Genomic DNA, 19,605 nt, shown 5'->3' with positions numbered 1-19,605 from the left:
TATCAACGAAATGAGCTTGAACCGGCGGTTTCGATTCTGGAGGCAGGCTGAGTGTGGCGGTCGGGTTCCCCTTCCCCTCCAGCTCTGCAATCCCCCCTCCACCGATTCCTTGGAGACTTTAAATAAACCCACCCTCTTTTTCCTCAATAGCAAAATTGACTAAGTCATCACCCCTAAGCCTCCTTGCAATTTTCCAGCTGATTAGAATAATGGCTTCATTAGCTGCTTTTAAAGTTCTGCAGCGCCAGAGAGGGGGGGAAAATTATCTCTCATCCCCATGGAGAAAGAGGAATTATTTATACGGCTCCGGGAAACAACTGCATCTGAAAAGGCCTTGTGCACAAAAGCCAGGCAGAGGAATCTCAGAAGATTTGGATGTTTCTCCGGCTTTGCGCCCACCTTCCCCTGCACTTTCAGCCGCGGCCACGCAAGAGGGGTTTTTGCAGTAAGCCCCCTAGAAGCCTGTGGTGGCCGAAAAATATAAATTAAACTGAACCCTCCAGCTGATCTCTTTCCATCCTAAAGCCAAGGCGATGTGAAGCTGGCTAAGGGGTGAACAAAGATTGGGTTTCAACCGTGGGATTTCTCTTAAGTAGAGGGCTCCTCGCAATCTGCCGGTTTTCTGCTCTGTCCTTGGCTGATTGTGCAAAAGCTTAGTGAGGGCTGGCCTGGTTTGTACCCGATTAGCAGTTTACCAACAACTCCAGGCCAAGAAAAGCATCTTATTGGCGTACAGATATGTCTCTGTTAGAGGGCTGCACAGCCTACCCAAAGTGTTTTGAAGAGTCCTGGGTCTAACTTAATAGCATTTCGGGGGGCTTCTCCCAGACTAGATCTGGGTGCACGCACTGTCTAAAGATCAGTCTCAGATCAGGTGTGAGCCGGAGGGGTGTTTAGCAAACTTAGCTAATGGAGAGCCCTTGGAAAATCCAATCAGCTCCCAGGGCCCTAATAAAACTGCAACCTTAATATGGATTGCAAAGAGGAGGGCAAACGCGTTCCAGATGAGAGATGGACCCGTGGCACACACGGAGGAGGAGGAGGAGGAGGAGGAAGGCGCTGGCGTCAGCAGTTCTTGAGATCACTTATCAAGCCGGGCAGGAAAACACCAAGCGTTCGGAGCAACACGGAGCAGAGGCAACCGAGCCAAAAAGCTGGGCAGGACTGGAGAAAGACACGAGAGATTGCTGGCAAGATCCCCACCCCTCCTTCATCTGGGCATTCATTTCACTTGAACCCCTTCCAAATGACACGGGATTAGAAAGAAAAGCCTCACATGGCCCCTGAGCTGCAGGGAGCCACCTTGGCACGCCTAAGAACAGGAAAAGAAACTTGGAGAGAAACAGAATTTAAGTCTGAAAATCAAAGTGCAACCGGACAGGAAGACAAGCTGACCGCAGATGGGATGCGAGCCAGCGGTGTGACGCTGCTACGAGGTTTGCTAATATGATCTTTTGGTAAGCAGGGTCATGTTTTAAAGATATTGACAGAGCACCTCTGACAGCTAAGATCACATCTTACAAGGAGTGGTTGAAAGAGTGAGGTACGCTTAATTTGGGGACGGAAATATTTGTACTTTTAAGAGAAAAGCCAGTCGCCTTTGGTTTCTCCTAGGTTAACACTTAGTAGCACCAGGCAGGGGAGGCCAAGAATGGGGAAGGATCCTCAGTCTCTTACTTGGAAGATGAAAAGGCAGGAAGATCTACTGAAAAGAGGCTGCCCGCTGTGCCTCTGGATGAGTCTCTCCCGGAGGCACCGTCCATGAAAGTCCTTTCAGGACAGGGAGAGAAAGCGGAAAGCAGATCTTGACTTGCTGGGTTGGTATTGCCAGACTGCTTTGGCCTCCCGTAATAAAACAAACGAGATGCAAGGGAGTCTGCCTCGCCATGCGCTTTGGGTATTTGGACTTCCAGCTCTCCTCCTTTGCAGAAAAGCACACCCCAGATTCCTGCTGCCTCCTCGGGGACTATCCTAGTAACCCCAAAAGGGGTCAAGGGACTGGCGGCTTGCCCCCAGAGCCAAACAGAACCTCCACAGCCAAGAAGAGTGGACCTGTGAATACCCGAACGCTGCAGTGGAAGCATCACAACAAATGTGTAAGCTGTCAACAGGAGAAAGATGTATGGACTAAGCTTTGATTCCACCAGGTTTTTATATTCCTAAATGGGGAATAGGATGGATGGACAGAGGGATTAATGTAGAAGCCTATTCCCTCTACCCGACGAGCTTCCAGTCTTTTAACCTTAACTCTGGCCGTCTGCGGATCCAGGTTCCCAACTGTTAAGGGGCCTGTAAAGTACACACCCCGCTTGGATCTGAGCCCCACACCAAGCCCTTCCCGTGGCTTTCCGAAAAGCTGGAGTCAAGGGACGCTGAAGCCACCAAACCGTCCGTTTGGCCAGCCTGACGCTGACAAGCTGGAGCAATGGGTATTTTCCCCAGCCCTGCCTGGAGAGAGAGACGATGCCAGCAATTCTGTCCGAGGTTCTGCTCTGGGCTTGATCCCACAAGCTCCTTTTCTGTTCTCACTCAGGCTTGGGGAGGGGCGGAGGGAGGAGAAAAGAGACGCCGCCTTTTCCCTCAGCCTCAGTTTCCCATCCGAGAACACGAATCGTAAGCGATCAGCAAGCGAATATGTGCTTTTAAGATTCACCTGGGAACAGACTTCTCACCAAACCTCGGGGGGGGGGGGGAAACAGAGACTAATTCTAATAGCGGGAGCTGAAATGGAGGCGCCTTCTCAATGCACAGAGCTCCCCATCTCCCCGAGGGAACGCCGGGGCCATCTCTTGCGGCAGCCAGGCCAGGCAGGAAGGTCAGGAGTCGGGAGGCAGCGGCTCCCATTTCTCCCCAGCTCCAATGCTCACCCACCCTAATCAAACCCTCCCCTGTAACTTTATCAAAACACGTTCAACCCCTCGGGCTGATCTGCAGCCTGGAGAGGCACGTTCTGGAACGCGCTGAAAAATCCCGTTTTAAAGGCCGCTGCTAGGTTTGCCGGCGAAGCCTTCTGAAAAAGCCGCCGCTCTGTTGCGCCAGAAGCTTTTGCACCCAAGCCTCTCCCGTCGGGGATCCGTACACACTCCCACACAAATGCTACGAGGCTAGAACAGCGAGGCTCTCCAGATCCACTGGGCTGTGCTGAAGAACTGACACGCTGGCTGTTCTGCACGCCCCAGGTTCAGTCCCTCCACGCAAGTGGTTCACGCAGAACTGGGGCAAGCCAAGGCAGCCGAGATGAGTAATCAGAAGTGACTCCAGACAACCCAAGAGGAGGGGAACCACGCCGGGATAAGGGAGGAAAGGCAGCCGGGGTCTTTAGCGTCAGCCATTTGTTTGGTTTATTGGCAGGGCTGAGTCTGTCCCATCTTGCTTCCTCTGCAGAGCTTGGCCCAAACAGAAGATGAAGGGAAGCCATTCGAGAAAAGAAGATGGGCAGAGGTCCCTTCCTTCCTTCCTTCCTTCCTTCCTTCCTTCCTTCCTTCCTTCCTTCCTTCCTTCCTTCCTTCCTTCCTTCCTTCCCATTTCCTTCTTCTTTCTATTTCCTTCCTTCCTTCCTTCCCATTTCCTTCCTCTTTCTATTTCCTTCCTTCCTTCCTTCCCTCCCTCCCATTTCCTTCCTTTCTATTTCCTTCCTTCCTTCCTTCCTTCCTTCCTTCCTTCCTTCCTTCCTTCCTTCCTCCCTTCCCTTCCTCCCAAATCCTTCCTCTTTCTATTTCCTTCCTTCCTTCCTTCCTTCCTTCCGTCCCTCCCTCCCTCCCATTTCCTTCCTCTTTCTATTTCCTTCCTTCCTTCCTTCCTTCCTTCCTTCCTTCCTTCCTTCCTTCCTTCCTTCCTTCCTTCCTTCCTTCCTTCCTTCCTTCCTTCCCCCCGCCCCGCCGGCATCTCATTCCACACCAGGCGCTGACTTTGGATGGATCAGAGGATCTCCCAGATCCCAACTCTAGGATTCTAAGACACATTTTCTATCAGAAGGACATCCAGTTTGGCACAGCCATCCCCAGATCCCAGTCCTCAAGTACGAAGAGTTCCCAAGACATCCTCTTAGCTGCAACCTAGCTCCAGCGGGCAGACTTCAGACAAGAGCCACGTCCTTCTTGTTCAGCACGGCCTCCTTCAGGCACAACCTCTCTCTCGCACGCACAGAGAAGTGCCAGGACTTCACGGGGCAACAGTGAAACTGTAGAGCCCTGGAACAGGTTTGGTCATGAGTGAGACTTATGGGCAAGGGCAAACCATTCTGTTGGAAGACCCAACTTTTCTCGGCTTCGGGGCTCAGGGAAGCAGCAATTAGCCGATTTCTTCTAGCGCAGGTCCTACCCAACGCCTGGCCCAAGATCTTAAACTAGAGACCAAGGAGCTTGGGTGACTTCCTTGGACAACTCTTCTGGGACCCCCGATGTCTAAATCCCCCTCCTCTGGCCGCCTGCTCCATGGGAGCTGCTGCAAAACGTGGAAGGTCTGAAGGAGCAGCCCCGACAAAGGGGGTCATACTTGCCGCGGTCCTTCGGGGAAGCCCCCAGCTGAAGGGCAGAGGCCACAGCGCTCACCCCAATCCCCCCTCACCTTCTCCGGGACCCCCGTGGCTCAGCTCAGCCCCTTTCGTCTGAAACAGAGACTCTGCACTGAGGGGTAACCCTGATACAGGTCCGGAAGACACCCATGTTTTTAATTGAGGGGTGCACACAGAGGCACACGTGTGGTTTGCTTGTTTAAACCTGACGGTAGCCCCTTTCTTTGGGATCTGATTCTTCACTCATTTCTCCGGACTCCATCCCCCCCCCCTTGCAAAATGCATGTGCTTTGGAGTCCAACCACGGGGCCTGCTTGAATGGGAACTCTACTGAACTGGGAGGGTGGGGGGAGCACCGGGGCTGCTCCTCTTAGCCTCCCTCTTCTTAGCCTGGCTATCCCCAGCACCACCCCACATCCCCCCTGGGGGCCAAGCGGCTGCTACTGCTTTTGGAAAAGTATGTGTGTGGGGGGGGGGCAGGGAGCTTTCAGCAAAGACCCAGGTGGTCCATGCTTTGCCAATCCCCCCCCCCACTATTTTTAGAAATTCAGGAACTACGACAAACAAGCCAAGTTGGACTCTGTATGCCACCCTCCCCAACTCAGCAACTCTTGAAAGCACCCCCCGCAAAATGGGGCACAAGGGGAAGCCGCAAACATTCATTCCCACCCTGCGTCTCCGAAGCCGAGACCCCCACTCCAGTCTGGCTCTCAGACAAAGGAGCCCTCCGACTGGAAGCCCCTGAGGGATGCCGGCACGAGTCCCCGGTGGGTGGGTGGGTGGGTCGGTGGGGGGAGACCCCAAGGCCACCTTCTGGCTTTTCGCCACCGCCACCACCACCGCCACCTCCAAGCCAGCGTTCACCCACTGGGCAGGCAAGGAAGGACCTGCCCTGCCTGCATCGTGCGCCATGCTTGGTAGCTGGCACTGGGAGGCACCCACCACCCTCTCCCCATCCATCGATCGATCGATCGGTCTGCGAAAAGCAGCTCGGCGGGCACAGGGCCCCGGTCGGAGCTGCTACCTCTCCGGGAGAAGCTCAGTCGGAGGACGCGGCTCCTCCCGCGGGCAGGTTGTCGGCGGTCTTCCCTCCGCGCTCGCCGAAGCCAGTCCCGTCCGTCCGGCCGCCCGTCCGCGCCTCCCGCGGCTCTTATACTCCGCCTGGGCAGCCTCGCGCTTGCGAAAGCCGGGCCTCTACCATCGCTTCGCGCGCGGGGGGGGAAAAGGAGAAGCACCGCCGGCGGCTCCCGTTCTTGGGTCGCGCCCCGCTCGCTTCCCCCACCTTGGACCGCGCCGGCCGACCAGCCCCGCCCGCCAGCGCGCTTCGGGGAACTTTTACGCAGGCAACCCTGCTCCCCACCCCTCGGGGAGGCGCGATGGTACGGCCCGGTGCTATGTTCGCGGGAGAGAGGAGGGCGAGACCACGTCGCGGAAGGGGAAGGGAAGGATGGCAAAGGGAAAAAAAGCGGGGGGGAGCGGCGGGCGCAGAAGCGCAGCGAGAGGAAGAGCGGCTCGCCTTCTGCAACCAGGCGCCCGCCAGGTCGGAAGGGCTCCGCTTCCCATCACATCCAACCATTCTGGACAGGCGTGATAGGAGGTGTAGTCCCGCGCCCTGGAGGGCGCCGGCCAGGTTGGGAATGGAAAGGCTGCTTTGCCCTCTTGCATAGAGTCGAGGTGTGGGTAAGCGAGATTGCTACACCAAGGTGATGCCACCCGGGGTAAAAACTTGTGGGGGGGGGCGAACTGCCCATCAAACCTGTCCGCAGAGAAGCTGGAGGACTGTTCCCCCCTTGCGTGGGGAAGAAGAAACACCCAACAGGGTCTGGAGGGCAGGATCCCCGCCCCGCCCACACCTCCCCCAGACCAGCTCCAGGGCGTCCGGTCAGCCTGGGCGGGGCGGGGCGGGGGGCGCCTATCACAGCATCCCGTGCAGGTACCCCAGGCTCAAATGAAGTGGTACGGGGCGGGGGGGGAGAGGGGGTGCACAGAAAGATTGGGTGGCGCAGGAGGACCGGGGAGAGGGGAGCCAGGTCCCCTAGCCCTCCCTCTCCCCAACTCCAGCGTTCCCTGTTAGCAACATTAGGGAACTCCTTGGGTCGTATGTACGCATGACGAGGCATTTCTTTCAGATCAGGGTTGCTCTCACCGGCGGGCTGAAAAACAATCCCAGGGCAGGCAGGCAGGCACGGGGGTCAGGGCAGGAGAGGGCCCCGAGCCCGGGGCCAAAAGCCACGCTGGAAGCAGCCAAGAGAGGAGAGAAGAGAAGAGAGCTGGGATAAAATGCCCCCCGCTCACCCAGGACCCGCGGCTAGACAGGTGAAGGAGTGGGTGGGATGCGGGCTAGCCAAGCTGGCGCAGGGGTCTGCTCCCCGCTACCCCGGAGTCCATCTGGCCTTGGCCCTCTCTGCCGGGCAAAGAGGGGGCGGCGGAGAAACTCTGAGCAGAGTCGGAGTCCAGGCAGCTCCTGCTGAAGTCTTCACCCTGCGACTACGCCCCCTTGGCCTAAGACGCTGGACACCCCGGAGAGCCGGTCCAGCGCTACCCGCTGCCTCTGCTCGGGCTGGGCTGTCCGTGACTAAAAGCTGGTAATTCAGAGGTAGACTGTGTCTACAGCTGGAAGCTCCCTGCAGCGCGGGCTCCAAAAGTCAACACGGCGGCCCTCTAAGTCACCAGCCACATGGCTGTTGGCCAGCTGGTTGCATGAATCAGTCATTTCCCAGAAAGACACGATATATGGGGCCGCCCCTGGTGGGCAGCGGTTCTCTAGCTGCAAAACGGCAGTTTCCCCACCTACCACCTTTCTCTACGGCAGAGGAACACCCTCCAGTCCTTCTAGCCCAAGAGCACCGGCAGCAACGATCAAGACTTAGCATTTCCTGAAGTTTTTCTCTCCCTCCCTGGAGACGCTGGGCATCAAACCGTCTGACTTAGAAGCACTCGGCCACTCAAATTTCCTGGTGAATTTTCTAATTCTCCTTTCATTACTTGGAATCGAAGCCTTATCGCAGAGGGAGGGAGGATTATATTCCTTCTCCCTTCCGCACCGGGCCTCACTTTCAAAAGCTCAATCTCAGGTTGCCTTCCCTTAATGATCTCCCCCCCACCCCATGCAAACTAGATCCCCCCCAAGCATTATTGTCCCTGGTGATCAGAGATTCTTGGGAAAAGGTACAGCAGCCAGACCCATTCTGGATTGGGGAAAAAAAATCAGGAAAGGTTCTGATCACAGCGTTGAGGGGGATACGTTTCAGCCAAGACAGCAATCAATCCAAGAAGGCTAACCAACAAGAGCAAATTAACATTCTTCCTATGTTGGGAAACCTGGCTTGGGAAGCAGTCTGGGTAACCTCAGTAGCTGCCCCGTTTGGGCCTGGAAGGACGCTCCTCCCGTCTACACGACGTTCAACCCTTTTGAGTCTCGCGCTTTGACTCAAAATCAAAAAACTCCTGGGGATCACCGTTGAGGGAAATCCAGGTTTAGGCCCAGCCTGCATCAGAGCAACGATTCAGCTAAGCCAGCTTGCTATTCAACCTGAAGACCACCCTCACGCTTGGATGACAACTCCCATCATCCTTCAATCACGTTGGCTTCAAGGGCCACCTTGGTGGCGACCTAAGAAATGCTTTTTCACAGCAGCATGGAAAGAGTCACCCAAACCCAAGAGCCTTCCTGCTGTGGAACTTAAATTGGGGACTTGAAGGGACATGAACATTGTCTGTAACTTGCTCAGCAGTAGCTTGCTGAAGACATCTCAGTTAGCTGAGATCCCCTAACCCTTTGCCAAAGATTTCCGAACTACAGTACAACTCTCAGCAGCCCCTGTCGATCTGGCCGATTGTGTTTTGCCAGTCGCAAAAACCGGGATCATCCCACATACTAAGCCCAAACCATATGAGTCCAGTTAAGGAATGTGGGTGAAAGGCATGACAAATTGCAAATGACTTCAATAGTTCTCCAGTTCTGCTGTCCTACAGGCCATGGATACCAAGGGGAGAAAGAAGAGAGACTGACTGAGCATAACCAACTTTGCCAATTTCAGATTCGCTCCATTTCTCCCCGCCAGCCCCCAAGTTGCAAGTTCAAGTCTGCATTATTTTGGGGATTCAGCAGCACAGCTTCAGGCCGCCGCTAGCAAGGTGGCGAGTCACTGAGCTCCTTCAGTCCCTTGGAAGTGAGGTCAAAAAGGTCAAACGGGGCTTGAGCGGAATCCAAACCAACAGAACGGTCCAGGAAGCTTTATTCATGAGGAAGGCTGGCTCTTTGTTAAAGGGACCTTTGGCATTGGACCCTTATCCACCTTCGCTCCCCAGGGCTGAGCCAGGGTTCAGCCTCTGTTCGGACAACAGCAGCAAGAGACCTCCCCTTCACACTTAGGCTCCGGCCCAGGATTGCCCTTCAGCGTCTTCTGGGAAAGAAAAAGGGCGTTTTTTGGTAGCGCCAGCCAGCATCACACGAAGAACAAGTTTACACTCCGAGACGAGCGACTGCAAAGCAAGGCACTGTCACCCGGAGGCAAATTAAAAGAAAACGCGTTCCAAAGTTATCACGGGGAGATCAGAGGAAGAAATAAAAGGAAGGAAAACGGGAGGTACCGAGGATGTTAAGAGTCCCCGTGGGTTTTCCCCCCTTGCAATTAAAGAAGCTGAATAGCTTTCGGTGAGTCGTTTGTTTAAAAGGCTTTACGTTTTAAAGGAAGGCCCGAGGATGCCTGGCAGAGTCAGTGCCAAGGGCTGGTCTCCGTCCCGTGAAGGCCCACCCAGATGCCGCCTTGGGACCCCAGCGCTCTCCAGGCCTTATTACATTTGGCTCTGGGAACCCTCATCAGCATTCCCGTCATCAAGACGACGAAGCCATAAACACCCTCGGTTTGGCTCAGCGCATCTTCCCAGCCACAGGGCGGAGGACGGGAGGGCACGGTCCAGCCTCAGAAGGGTGGCGGGGACGGCTGTAAAAAGCACACCGGTGCTGGGCGAAAGAAGAGCCTCACTGGGGAGCCTGCCCCTGAAATGCCCCCGAGGGTCGCAAGGGGTGTCTGTCCAGCATCTCAAGGCTTGCTGCTTCCTTCCATCCTTTCTACGTTTCACACCTCCCCATTTTTGGGCAGGAGAACGCGGTGGTCAACGTTGAGGATGGCGTCCCATTTCGGCCTGCTGTTGCTCAGCTGCGCCCGGTTTCAGTTCTGGCTTCTGATATATATATATTTTAAAGCTGTTTTGGGATGCATCTCCAGAAATCGTCAAGATAAGACTTGGGGGGCTTCAATGAGGCTTCAGAAACTCGGTCCAGTCGTGTTGTCTTCAAACGGTATCTCTGAACTGAAGCTTCCCGCAGCTTGTGTGTGATGCCAATCCGAGTTCGAGAGAAGAGTCCTACTGAGGCAAGTATCGTAACAGCCCAGGCTGCGTTCGGTCCCCAAATTTAATTGCCAACATTTCTAAGTACGTTCTTGCCCGTCTGTGCCTTTGCTTGCCCAACACTGAACTAGAGCAGGGGAAGACTAAGCAATTGCATTCACATGCTGTACGAGACAGCTTCCAATCTTCCTTTTAATGAGAACCATGAGGACTAGGCTCTTAGCCTTTACACCCCCTGAGTCCAGGAGGATTCGACTCTCAGCGTGGCTAGGCAGGATTAGATGAAGGTCTGACATATTTCACTGCCTCTGCCCATTTTTTTCTACTCGATTCTCTCCAAATGTTTCGACCGCAACTCCCAGAATTCCCTATCTGAAATACTGATTAGGGAGTTCAGGGAGCTGAAGTCCAGCCAAGGGCACCAAGTTGGGGAAGGCGGACTATATAGAGGGCGCTACCTGCAATTCTGTGACTCTCCACAAGGGGCATCTGCACTTCTAAATTCAAGCATCAATGGCTCCCAGCAGCTTTGTCTCCATGTCAAGGTTCTAGCCCTCATCTCTACTTCGATTTCCACCCCCACTCAAAAAGGTGACTGCCCCAGAACTGTGAAGGAGAGAAAGTAAAAAGATGAGTGTTTGGTCAGCTTGACTTTCCAGACTTCGAAAAACGATTCCTTTCCAAGCCGGAGGTATTTCTCTCTCTAAAACTAGGGTTGGGGGAAAGGAATTAAATTAGGCTGCAGATGGAAAAACGCATCTCCTGCTGGTGTTCAAAGCACTTAATACGGCAGCTGGGCCTTTCAGGAGCCCAGGAAGACTTCTAACAGATGCTCACCTGCAGGGAACTGTCAATCAAACCAGGATTTCAGCCTTGTCTCCCCCGCAGGTCTCTAGGACCTCCTGGGAACGCGAGGGGTGGGGAGCGGTCAAGGAATGTGGAATAAAAGTTCTTTCCCCCTCAATTTCTGATTTCTTTCCAGGATCACAACCTGCACCATTCCTTCCACCGCTGCAGAAGATCCCCCGCTTTCCTGGCTATCCGTTACGGCATCTTTCTCACTGATCCACAAGTGGGCGATAGCTTTATTAGGCTCAAGCCACGTTCACCGACGTTTGCTAGCTCCTCTCTTTGCCTTTCATTAAGCAGGCTATGTAAAATTGCCACCCACTTGCCTCAGCCCAGTTTGGCTGGCGCAGCACACCTCATGGTGCCCTTTCTCAAAAGAGAGCTCTCTCGGAAGCCCCCCCGGGCTCAAAGCCAGACTTCCATGTCGCCCTCCATCTGGAGGGAGGAATCCACCAAGGTTGCTTTTCCTTCTATGGCGTATTTCACATCGCAGATCCGTTTCATCCGGTTTACCGATTGGCACGGCTGGTTCTGCCGATGGCCACCATTGTTCACGCCCAGCCCTAATCTGGATTAGGGGAAAGCAGGGAATGTTTTAAAAATCCCCCCCCTTGAGACCCCGCCGGCAGCAAAGAAGCTGTGATCTTCTGCCCCCCCCCCCCGACTTTCTGGTGGGAAGACTTCTGTGGCACGAACTCTGCAGCAGACGGTGCTCTGCTCACTCAGAGGATTTCCTCTCCTTGCTTTTCTAATGAGCTGTGGAGCGCAATATGGAATTAAGACGATCCAAGTTATTAATTGTCTACAACAATTAAGTCTCGAAGCCTAGGCCCTTGGGCACCTTTGGACTACATAGAGAAGCCAATTAGAGCCTCATCCATATTCATGGGGCTTAATCCACACGCCGCGAGCGTTCAGCTCCGTCCGCCCTTCCCACTCTGTTTCGCAGCCCATGGAGGTGGGAACCCTTCTCCTTTTTTCGTGTGTTGTCTTAGGCGGACGTAAAAGCAAATATTTGATGCGGCCGTGATTTAGAACACGTCGAATTAGTTCCTGCTAACAACATCTGAAGGAGAGATCTAGAATTTGGATCCAAGATCATTGACTTGGTCTGGATGCAAGCCTTCCTGTGACCCTGTCAGATCCCAGCTGGGCGAGTCTCCTCAGGGCCAAATGATTTTTCCAGTTCCTTTGGTACTGTAATATTTAACCATTTCCACGCCTGGAATCTGCAACGCCTCGTTCTAACGTTGGTGTTCTCCAGCTTGGATGCTAAACGTGATGTCCTTTAGTCAAGGAACGATGAGGAAAGGATGCCCAGTGGTGCAAAGGTGTGCAGCAGTGCCCCAGCCATCCTGCAACAATCATTAGGCTTAGGGGAAAAAAAGAGGGTTAGCTAGCTAACCTAGTATGGCATTTCAGGTGGGGGTTTTGTAGCTTGTTCTTTGAAATATTAAGGGGAAACACACAAGCACAGACACGCATATGATTTACCATTGAGACCCTTAAAATGTTTTCCCCCAAGAAAGGAATATTCTACATCTGGGGAAAAAAGACATGTTTGATCTTCTGTCACTGGATAAATGAACTCCCCCCCTCGCCCCAGTCTCCCTGGACAGACTGCTGGAATTTTGCTACTGTCCATCATCTGCAAAGGATCCTGGGAAAATCCTCTGAGGCTGAACAAGTGATGGAAGGAACAATCACCCCATTCTAATTTTCCCAGCCAGGTTCAAACAATGAGATGCTTTTTGCAAGAGCAACACAGCAGCCTTGGAAACCTCTAAGGCCCAGCTGCTTTTTACCCCAAGGTTTAGTTTCTCTGAGACTCAGGTAGAATTATGTATGTATGTATGCACGCATGTATGTATGTATATATATATTTTTTTTGCTCATCACGACTCTTAATCCTGTGCCAAGATTTTGCAATTAAAGCAGCAAGGAAAAATGTGCATGGCAGAGGCAGGGAGAAGCTCTAATCAGAGCTAAATGAAGAGATTGTCTCCAAAATGCGGCTCGTGGCAATTCATATTTCTTGATTAACACAATCTGCTAATTGCAAGAACGTGATCCCACAAGTTGTTTTAATGAACCCTTCGGATTGCTTTCCATGGGCATTCCGCAAGGTCTGTCACCGTGACTTCCTTGATTTCTGACAGCCAGGCTGGGAGTGCCAGGCTCTGTGTGGCGAAAACAGCTTCATCTGGGTACAAGGGGGAGTTACAGTATCTGTCGTCCTGGGGAAAGCCCCGGCCTTGCAGGAATACACAGCGTTTGGAGGAAAGAGGTAAGTCATGGCTGGGAATCTGCAACACTTAATAAAACGTCTCAGTGCTTTTCTGACGATCATATTGGCCCTCCATCAATTCTGACTTCACCAATGACCTGCAGGACGTATTCCCACATGCTGACAGCCCCAGGAAGTTTGGCTTTGATTAAGGATGAGGACTCAGGCTTCAAGTTCTCCACTGTATAAGGTCCCAGGGGATTTCAAGATGATTTTGAAATCCAGGTCCCTCCTCCCCCAAGGTCCGCTGTTCTTCCTCTCTCTTGCCTCCCTGGGTTTTCCAGCTCTCGGCTCTATAATCGTTCCTCCACTGCTTTAATACAGTATGTTTTAAAAGAAGAGGTGATCTACAGTTGCCTTGGGAACCACCATTCTGGGCAGATCAATTAAAAAACCAATTGTGGAAGAGACACGTGTAGATACGTCTGTGTGTTTTCAAATCAACATGTCACAACTGACATCCTGGGGAGAAGCAGCACCAAAGCAGAGAAATGGAGGGGATACAGCCTGTTCTCCTTCTCTTGCAAAGCCTTTCCCCCAGATGTTTACCAGAGGACAAAATATTGGGCGAGACGGGTCCAAGATGGCCTGACTCCGTAGAGGGCACCTTCCTACCTTGCTGGGTCTCGTGTAAGGGCCGTACCACAATGGTAGAGCCTCATCTTTGCCTCCCACGTTCAACACTGTCCTCCTCAAAAGCATTCTTGCTGGGATCCTGGAGACAAGCACGTTAAGACTGCTTTTTCAGCAGTGTTTCATCGAGGCAAGAACACATGCACACTGGTGAAACACGACACAACATAATCCCACTGCAGTGCACGGGCCGAGCACATGGATACTTTATTTCAGGAGGGGAGGGAGGAGTGTTAATCGATGCATCTAAGCACAGAGGATAAGATTCCCAAGACATGAAGGAAGTGAAATTTGCAGCCCAATGCAAATGTGCCAATTTCACGCAGAAATCCTGGAAGGGAGATGTTCCTAATGCACCGGTTCTACTTCAGCTCCGTCACTCATAATATCAAAATCCAGAGGCGAAACCCAGGAGAAGGGAGCACTGGTGAGCCAGGAAATATTCACCACGGTATTTCTGCAAAAACACAGCTATTTCCCTTCCGTGATGCCTAGCTACATTCTGCTTACTAACACCTCTCAACTTCCCCAGTCTTGCCCCAACGCAATTTTTTTTCTGATGTACCAGCAGGCAGCCTTGGGTAAAACTGCACTGTAAGCTGGGTTTATTATAAACAAGTCATGAACAATAAACCAAGAACAAAAGGGGAGAAGAGAGGGAAGAAGGGGGGAGGAATCCAGAAAAGTCCAAATCAAATAGAAAAGGATCAGCACGGGATGGAGAGAGACAGACCCATTAATTTCTTTGTGTTTGGGCTGGGATTTTAACAACAACATGCTCTGTTGTGGTTTATCTGAGTTCCTCAGCTGTAAAACTCGCCTTCTCTCGGTCTCCTGAGCTTTAGAGATTTGCCAGGAAAACAGGGATGAAGCCACCGGCTCGACAAACAGAGATAGTGTCCCAGCATCATACATCACCCTCCGGGGAAATGCAGGCCTGCCCAAGGGTGAAATTACATTGTATTCTGTTTGGATAATTGGATGTCATCTACCGCCCAACTTGTTAGAAGATGCAGCTCCCCGTCCTTCGCAGGGTGTCAGTGGCAGCTGCGAGGGAGGGAGGCCCAGGGCCCAAGGGCAACCCAGAGTGGCCGAAGGACCCGGCGGCTTTGCCCGTCTGGAAGGAGGGCCGGGGACCGCTGCTCACGGGGGGAGACCTGCCGAGAGGTGGCCTCATGTCGCAGAAGGACACCAACCCTGCAAGATGAACCTCCCGTTTCATTTGGAGGGGAACAATCTGGGTCCTTATTCTGGGGTCAACCTTGGCCGCCAGCTCTGCTCCGGTCAGTTCAGTCCAGCTGTCTGGTCAGCAGGAAGCTTCTGCAAGGGAGTAACAAGCGCCAGTGATAACCGTGGTCCTTGGAAAGAAAATCATTGCTCTTCCAACACGAGATGCAGCTCCCATGGTGGAAAGGAACCCCCGTCCATTGATCTGACAGCGTCGCTTGATTAATGGTTTGCCCTCTTTGCCGATCAATTCATTAATTACCCTGCAATAAATGGGGTGTGGAGCCAGACCCCCGATTTAAGCATGGTCCATGATTTATCAAAGGAAGGAGGAAGGGATGTATTAATTGGGAAGGAAAAGCAAACGCTCCTCGCCGTATGGAATGAATACTGAATATGCTCCTCTTCGCCTCCTAGCACAGCACAGCAACTGAAAACTGCTGAGTTGTGTCAAGATCAAACTTGGATTCTTCGCCGAGGTTCAGACTAAGCTGGTCCCGTATCCAGGCTTCCCCAAAACTCCAGAGCAGATTTTCCCTAGCGCCCTCCGGTCCTATAGGGCAACAACCCTCATTTTGGCCAGCCTGATCAGAGACAGGGAATCTAGTCCTGGATAGCTGGCCACCTCCAGAATGGATCGCTGTAACACGCTCTACCTGGGGCTGCCCTTGAAGAGTATCTGGAAGCTTCAGCTGGTGTGGAGTGCGGCTGCACGGACGGTTGTGTGTGTCTCTAGAGCAACACACGTTGCACCTCTGTTCTGCAAGCTGCATTGGGTACCAGTTTGCTTCCGGGTGCAATTCAAGGTGCTGGTTTCGACCTTTGAAGCCCTACATGGCATGGGGCCGGGTTGTTTGAGGGACCGTCTCCACCCGATTACGTCTGCCCGTCCCATCAGGTATTTATTGATATATTTATTTATTAAATTTATACGCCGCCCATCTCCCCCAGAGGTATGCTGCGGGTCCTGTCTCCTAAGGAGCTCCATCGGGCAGGACCCAGATGGCGGCGTGCCTTTTCTGCTGTGGCCCTGGCCCTCTGGAACATCATTCCCACTGAGGCGAGGTTGGCCCCATCCTCGCCTGCCTTCCGGAAAGCCCCCAAAACACGGTTTTTCCATCAACCCTGGGGGTCCCGTGGGGAGGCGGCAAGGCGGTTGTGTGATATCCATCAGTGGTGGTTCTCTCGCTATCTTGGGTTTTTACGTTTTCTGTTTTTCTGGGTTTTATTTATGTTTGAGCGTTTGATGGTTTTTATTGTCTTTACATATTGTACGCCGTCCAGAGACACGTTTTGTGAGAAGAGCAGCTAAATACGTTGGCTAAATAAAGATCTGAAAGGTGTCATCTGGTGGACCGGGCCAGGATGAGTCTGATCTTTAAATTCTTCCAGGAAAGCTTTAGAGGACATTATTTCTAATCTGTGGCCTCTTTCCTCAGATAGCTGGCACTCGCTTTTGGGAAGTCAATCCATGAAAGGAAGCCAAGATGTTTAATCTAAGTCGGTAGATTCTTAAGGAATGGCTGGAGGAAAAACACTGGTCGGTCCACGCTCCGACCCCTTTCTTTTTTTAACGGCAGGAAAGCCAGATAGCAGAATTCAGCTCAGAGAATACATTCACCTTTTTAGAGAAAGGAAGCACCTTTGCAACTCAGCCAGAACCTGGGTTTGCTCAGTCATGATTTCTGAATAAACCAAAATGGGATGGCTTTCCACAATGCAGGAGGTTATAAATCACAAGTCCGCTTTTGCAAACCTACATCAGTCCAAACCGAACCAACCACAAGGTGAGAAACCCAACCAAAACATATACTCAGAACTAGTCTACAGGGAGCATCGCGGGCCCTCTGCAATCTTCCTGGGCCAGGTTTTCCCAAAGTGCGCCAGAAGCCTCCTCTCTCGCTGCGGAGGAAGTATTTGTCTTTACTGAAATAATCTTTGTTCAGCCCTGCTGGTTATTGACCCACCTTAGTTCAACGGTTCTGCTCAATACTAGCTTTCCAGACTGAATAATTGGAGCTGGAGATTTTCATTGAAGAAGTGTTTAATGTCTGATCAGGAGACACCAAAGTGGCTCAGGAAGAGAAAGGTCTGGCAATGGCAAGGAGTACCAATTTAGGGGAGATCATGACTCAGAAACCATCACTGCTATCACCTGATTTCTGCAACCTGTCATTATTATTATTACTAATTTATTTAAATTTATTGGCCACCCAACTCCAATGGACTCTGGGGGTGTGTGTGTCCAAAACTAGAAAAAACAACACACAAAAACAGCTAAAAACATTAAATCAGACAGCCCAGTCTTTTATTATTTAAAATACTGTTTTATGTCAGGTTTACTTTCTGCTTAAAATTCCACTCTTGCCGGCGGAACAGGATACTTAACTAACCCGGTTAAGGTCCGCAAGAAGATGCCAGGGCTGAGCCGTGAGCATCAGGGCACGTTCACAAGTTACACTTAACCACGGTTTGCTTAGCCATGGTTTACTGACTCAAGCACAACTTGCGCAAAACTATAAACTCCATTGACAAGCCACAGTGAACAGGTCTGCTAGGTGCAAATAACAAGGTCACAACTCACCCTGCTGCATAGAGCAGTCCTTTGGAGAGTGACTGGAACCAGAGCCGCAAAACCCAGGTCCCCTTGTTCTGTTTCCTTTTTTACTCAGCTCAGAAATTGGCAGGGATGCCCCACTGAATGGGCAGTTAATGCAGGCAGAGCTAGGAGAATCAGTGAATTCTGGCCAAGGTGGGGACAGGGACAGATTTAATATCCTTGCATTCCCCTTTCCAAGATTGAGGACATGGCACTGATTATAGAAATTAAAGTTCTGCTGAATAGCATACTCGCTTTAAGTATGTCTCAGTATTTCCACCGTGCTTTTCCTAAAATCTTTTTCCCCTTCATTCCTCTCCACCAAAGCATTTCTGCACCCGTTGCTGCAAGGTTCTGTGCAGACCCAAAGGTTTTTCTTCCCCCTCTCCTCGTCCCCCAGTTTCTGGGTACAGGGGGGGGAAAAAGGCATTCATGATGCCAGTTTCAAAGGAAGTGGGGAGATACAGGTTACTGGGAGGATTTAGATTGGAAAGAGTGAGATTAGAAGAAGTGTTATGACATTATTTGCCATTTAGATTTACATTCTGCCCTATCTTGAAAGCTCAGGAAGGATTACTAGACATTTTCGGGTCCTTCCCTCTGAGGTGGCTTCGGCTTTCTGTCACTGAAAATGCTACCCTCGGAAAGGATGCGAAATTCAACATTATTCATGCTAGAGGAGGGGACTGGCAGTGCCCCTACAGCCCCTTCAACTGATGCCAAATGTCGATAAATAAAAATTAAAACTGGTGTTCTTAATGGATTTTTGCAGAGCTCTTAAAGACTGTTCTGGCTTATGTTGCTCCGGACCTTGTCTTTAATCAGTGGGCTGAATTTTATTAATGCTTTTTTTAAAAAAATAACAAAAATATAGTGGAAGAATCAAGCCCAATCCCATGCTTTTTTTTTTTTTTTAAGCATGGCATTGGGCTTGATTCTTCCACTATGTTTTTAACCACCCAGATGCGCCCAGAATTGGTGGCCAGGACACTGCTGGAGAAACAAAATAGGAGTGAAATCTATGTATGAAAGGGATATTCAGCAATATATCATCCCAACTTCTTGCTTTGGCTCCCAATACATTTCAGAAGACCCTGGAGTCTAGATAACTTAATAATAACAATAATGACAATGGCCATCAAATCAGAAAGATGCAAGGTGGTATATACAGAGTTAAACACGGCAAAAATATATTGTCTGTTTGGAGAAACGCTAGCACAATGGAGAAATAGTGTGTCCAGGTTACGCTTCATTTAAAAATATCTAATCTCACCATACATTGTTCCCTAATGGGGCAGCATTTCTGTATTTGGACATGTATTTCAACAGATCGAATGATATAGCATTTTAAGGCATTAATCCCATTAAGGATACAAGGATAATTCACCTGCAAGGGAGAATTACTATAAGATTCCTAAATTGGAGCCATCTGCTCTTGTTTTCAAGCAAAAAGTTCAAAAGGCAGACGAGATGTTGATTTTCAGAATATTACCCCCAGTGGAGCCAAAGTCAGGAGGCATTTAATCTCAGAAGCTGCCTCTTGCCGAGGGAATGGCTGGAACGGAGGAACAATGCCTTAGAAAACAGCCCTTATAAGCCTGGGGAAGTGTGATTATCTTTCAGAATCCGATGAAAGAGAGGTCACTTGCAACCACTGTTTGGTTCCTAGACCCAGCCTTAACACTGAAAAGAAGCTCTCAGGGGGAATGAAATAGGGAAGAGTTCCTCAGAGACGGCTTTGTACTCCTTTGCTGGCAATAATGAAATCTCCCAAGTTGGCATTGGAAACCAGTAGCGTCCTTAACGGCGGAGCAGGATTTTCCCCCCACTCCCTAAGTCTATGAGTTGGCCCCTGGAAGCGCGCTTAGCCTTAGGGGGAAGGAAGAACAAAGAAATAACAGATTCTCCCACTTTCAAAAGTTGTAAATTGCTGCTGTTTACCTGCACTGGTCTCTGCCTGTAGGGACGACACACCTTGCTAGGCCGAAAATGGAGTGAGAATCCCTAGACTTTGAAAAATGAGATGATAATTCTAGATAAGTCCCGGTGGTGAATTCCAGAATTTTGGGGCTACCCCTCTCTTTATTCGCGTCTATCCTGATTCTTGACCACACTGGTGAGAAATGTAGGGGCTTGTCATTC

The 19,605-nt window shown here is 51.3% G+C and overlaps 1 protein-coding gene across 2 annotated transcripts in view; it reads right to left on the bottom strand.

Moving 5' to 3' along the window:
* Nucleotides 1-5,784, bottom strand: part of DISP3 (dispatched RND transporter family member 3) — a 30,603-nt gene extending 24,819 nt beyond the window's left edge. The window contains exon 1 of one of the 2 annotated variants that reach the window (XM_088136826.1): nt 5,538-5,784. The gene's annotated coding sequence lies outside the window, so the exon portion shown is untranslated. The remainder of the gene's footprint in view (nt 1-5,537) is intronic. The other variant, XM_025177765.2, reaches the window with a different exon arrangement.
* Between the last annotated feature and the right edge of the window lie 13,821 nt (nt 5,785-19,605).

This window comes from Python bivittatus, unplaced genomic scaffold (genome assembly GCF_059951505.1).
Source record: "Python bivittatus isolate LINGU-HERP-01145 unplaced genomic scaffold, Pbiv_v1 ctg000090_np1212, whole genome shotgun sequence".
Taxonomy (NCBI): Eukaryota; Metazoa; Chordata; class Lepidosauria; order Squamata; family Pythonidae; genus Python; species Python bivittatus.
This window is presented reverse-complemented; position numbering and strand designations above follow the sequence as displayed.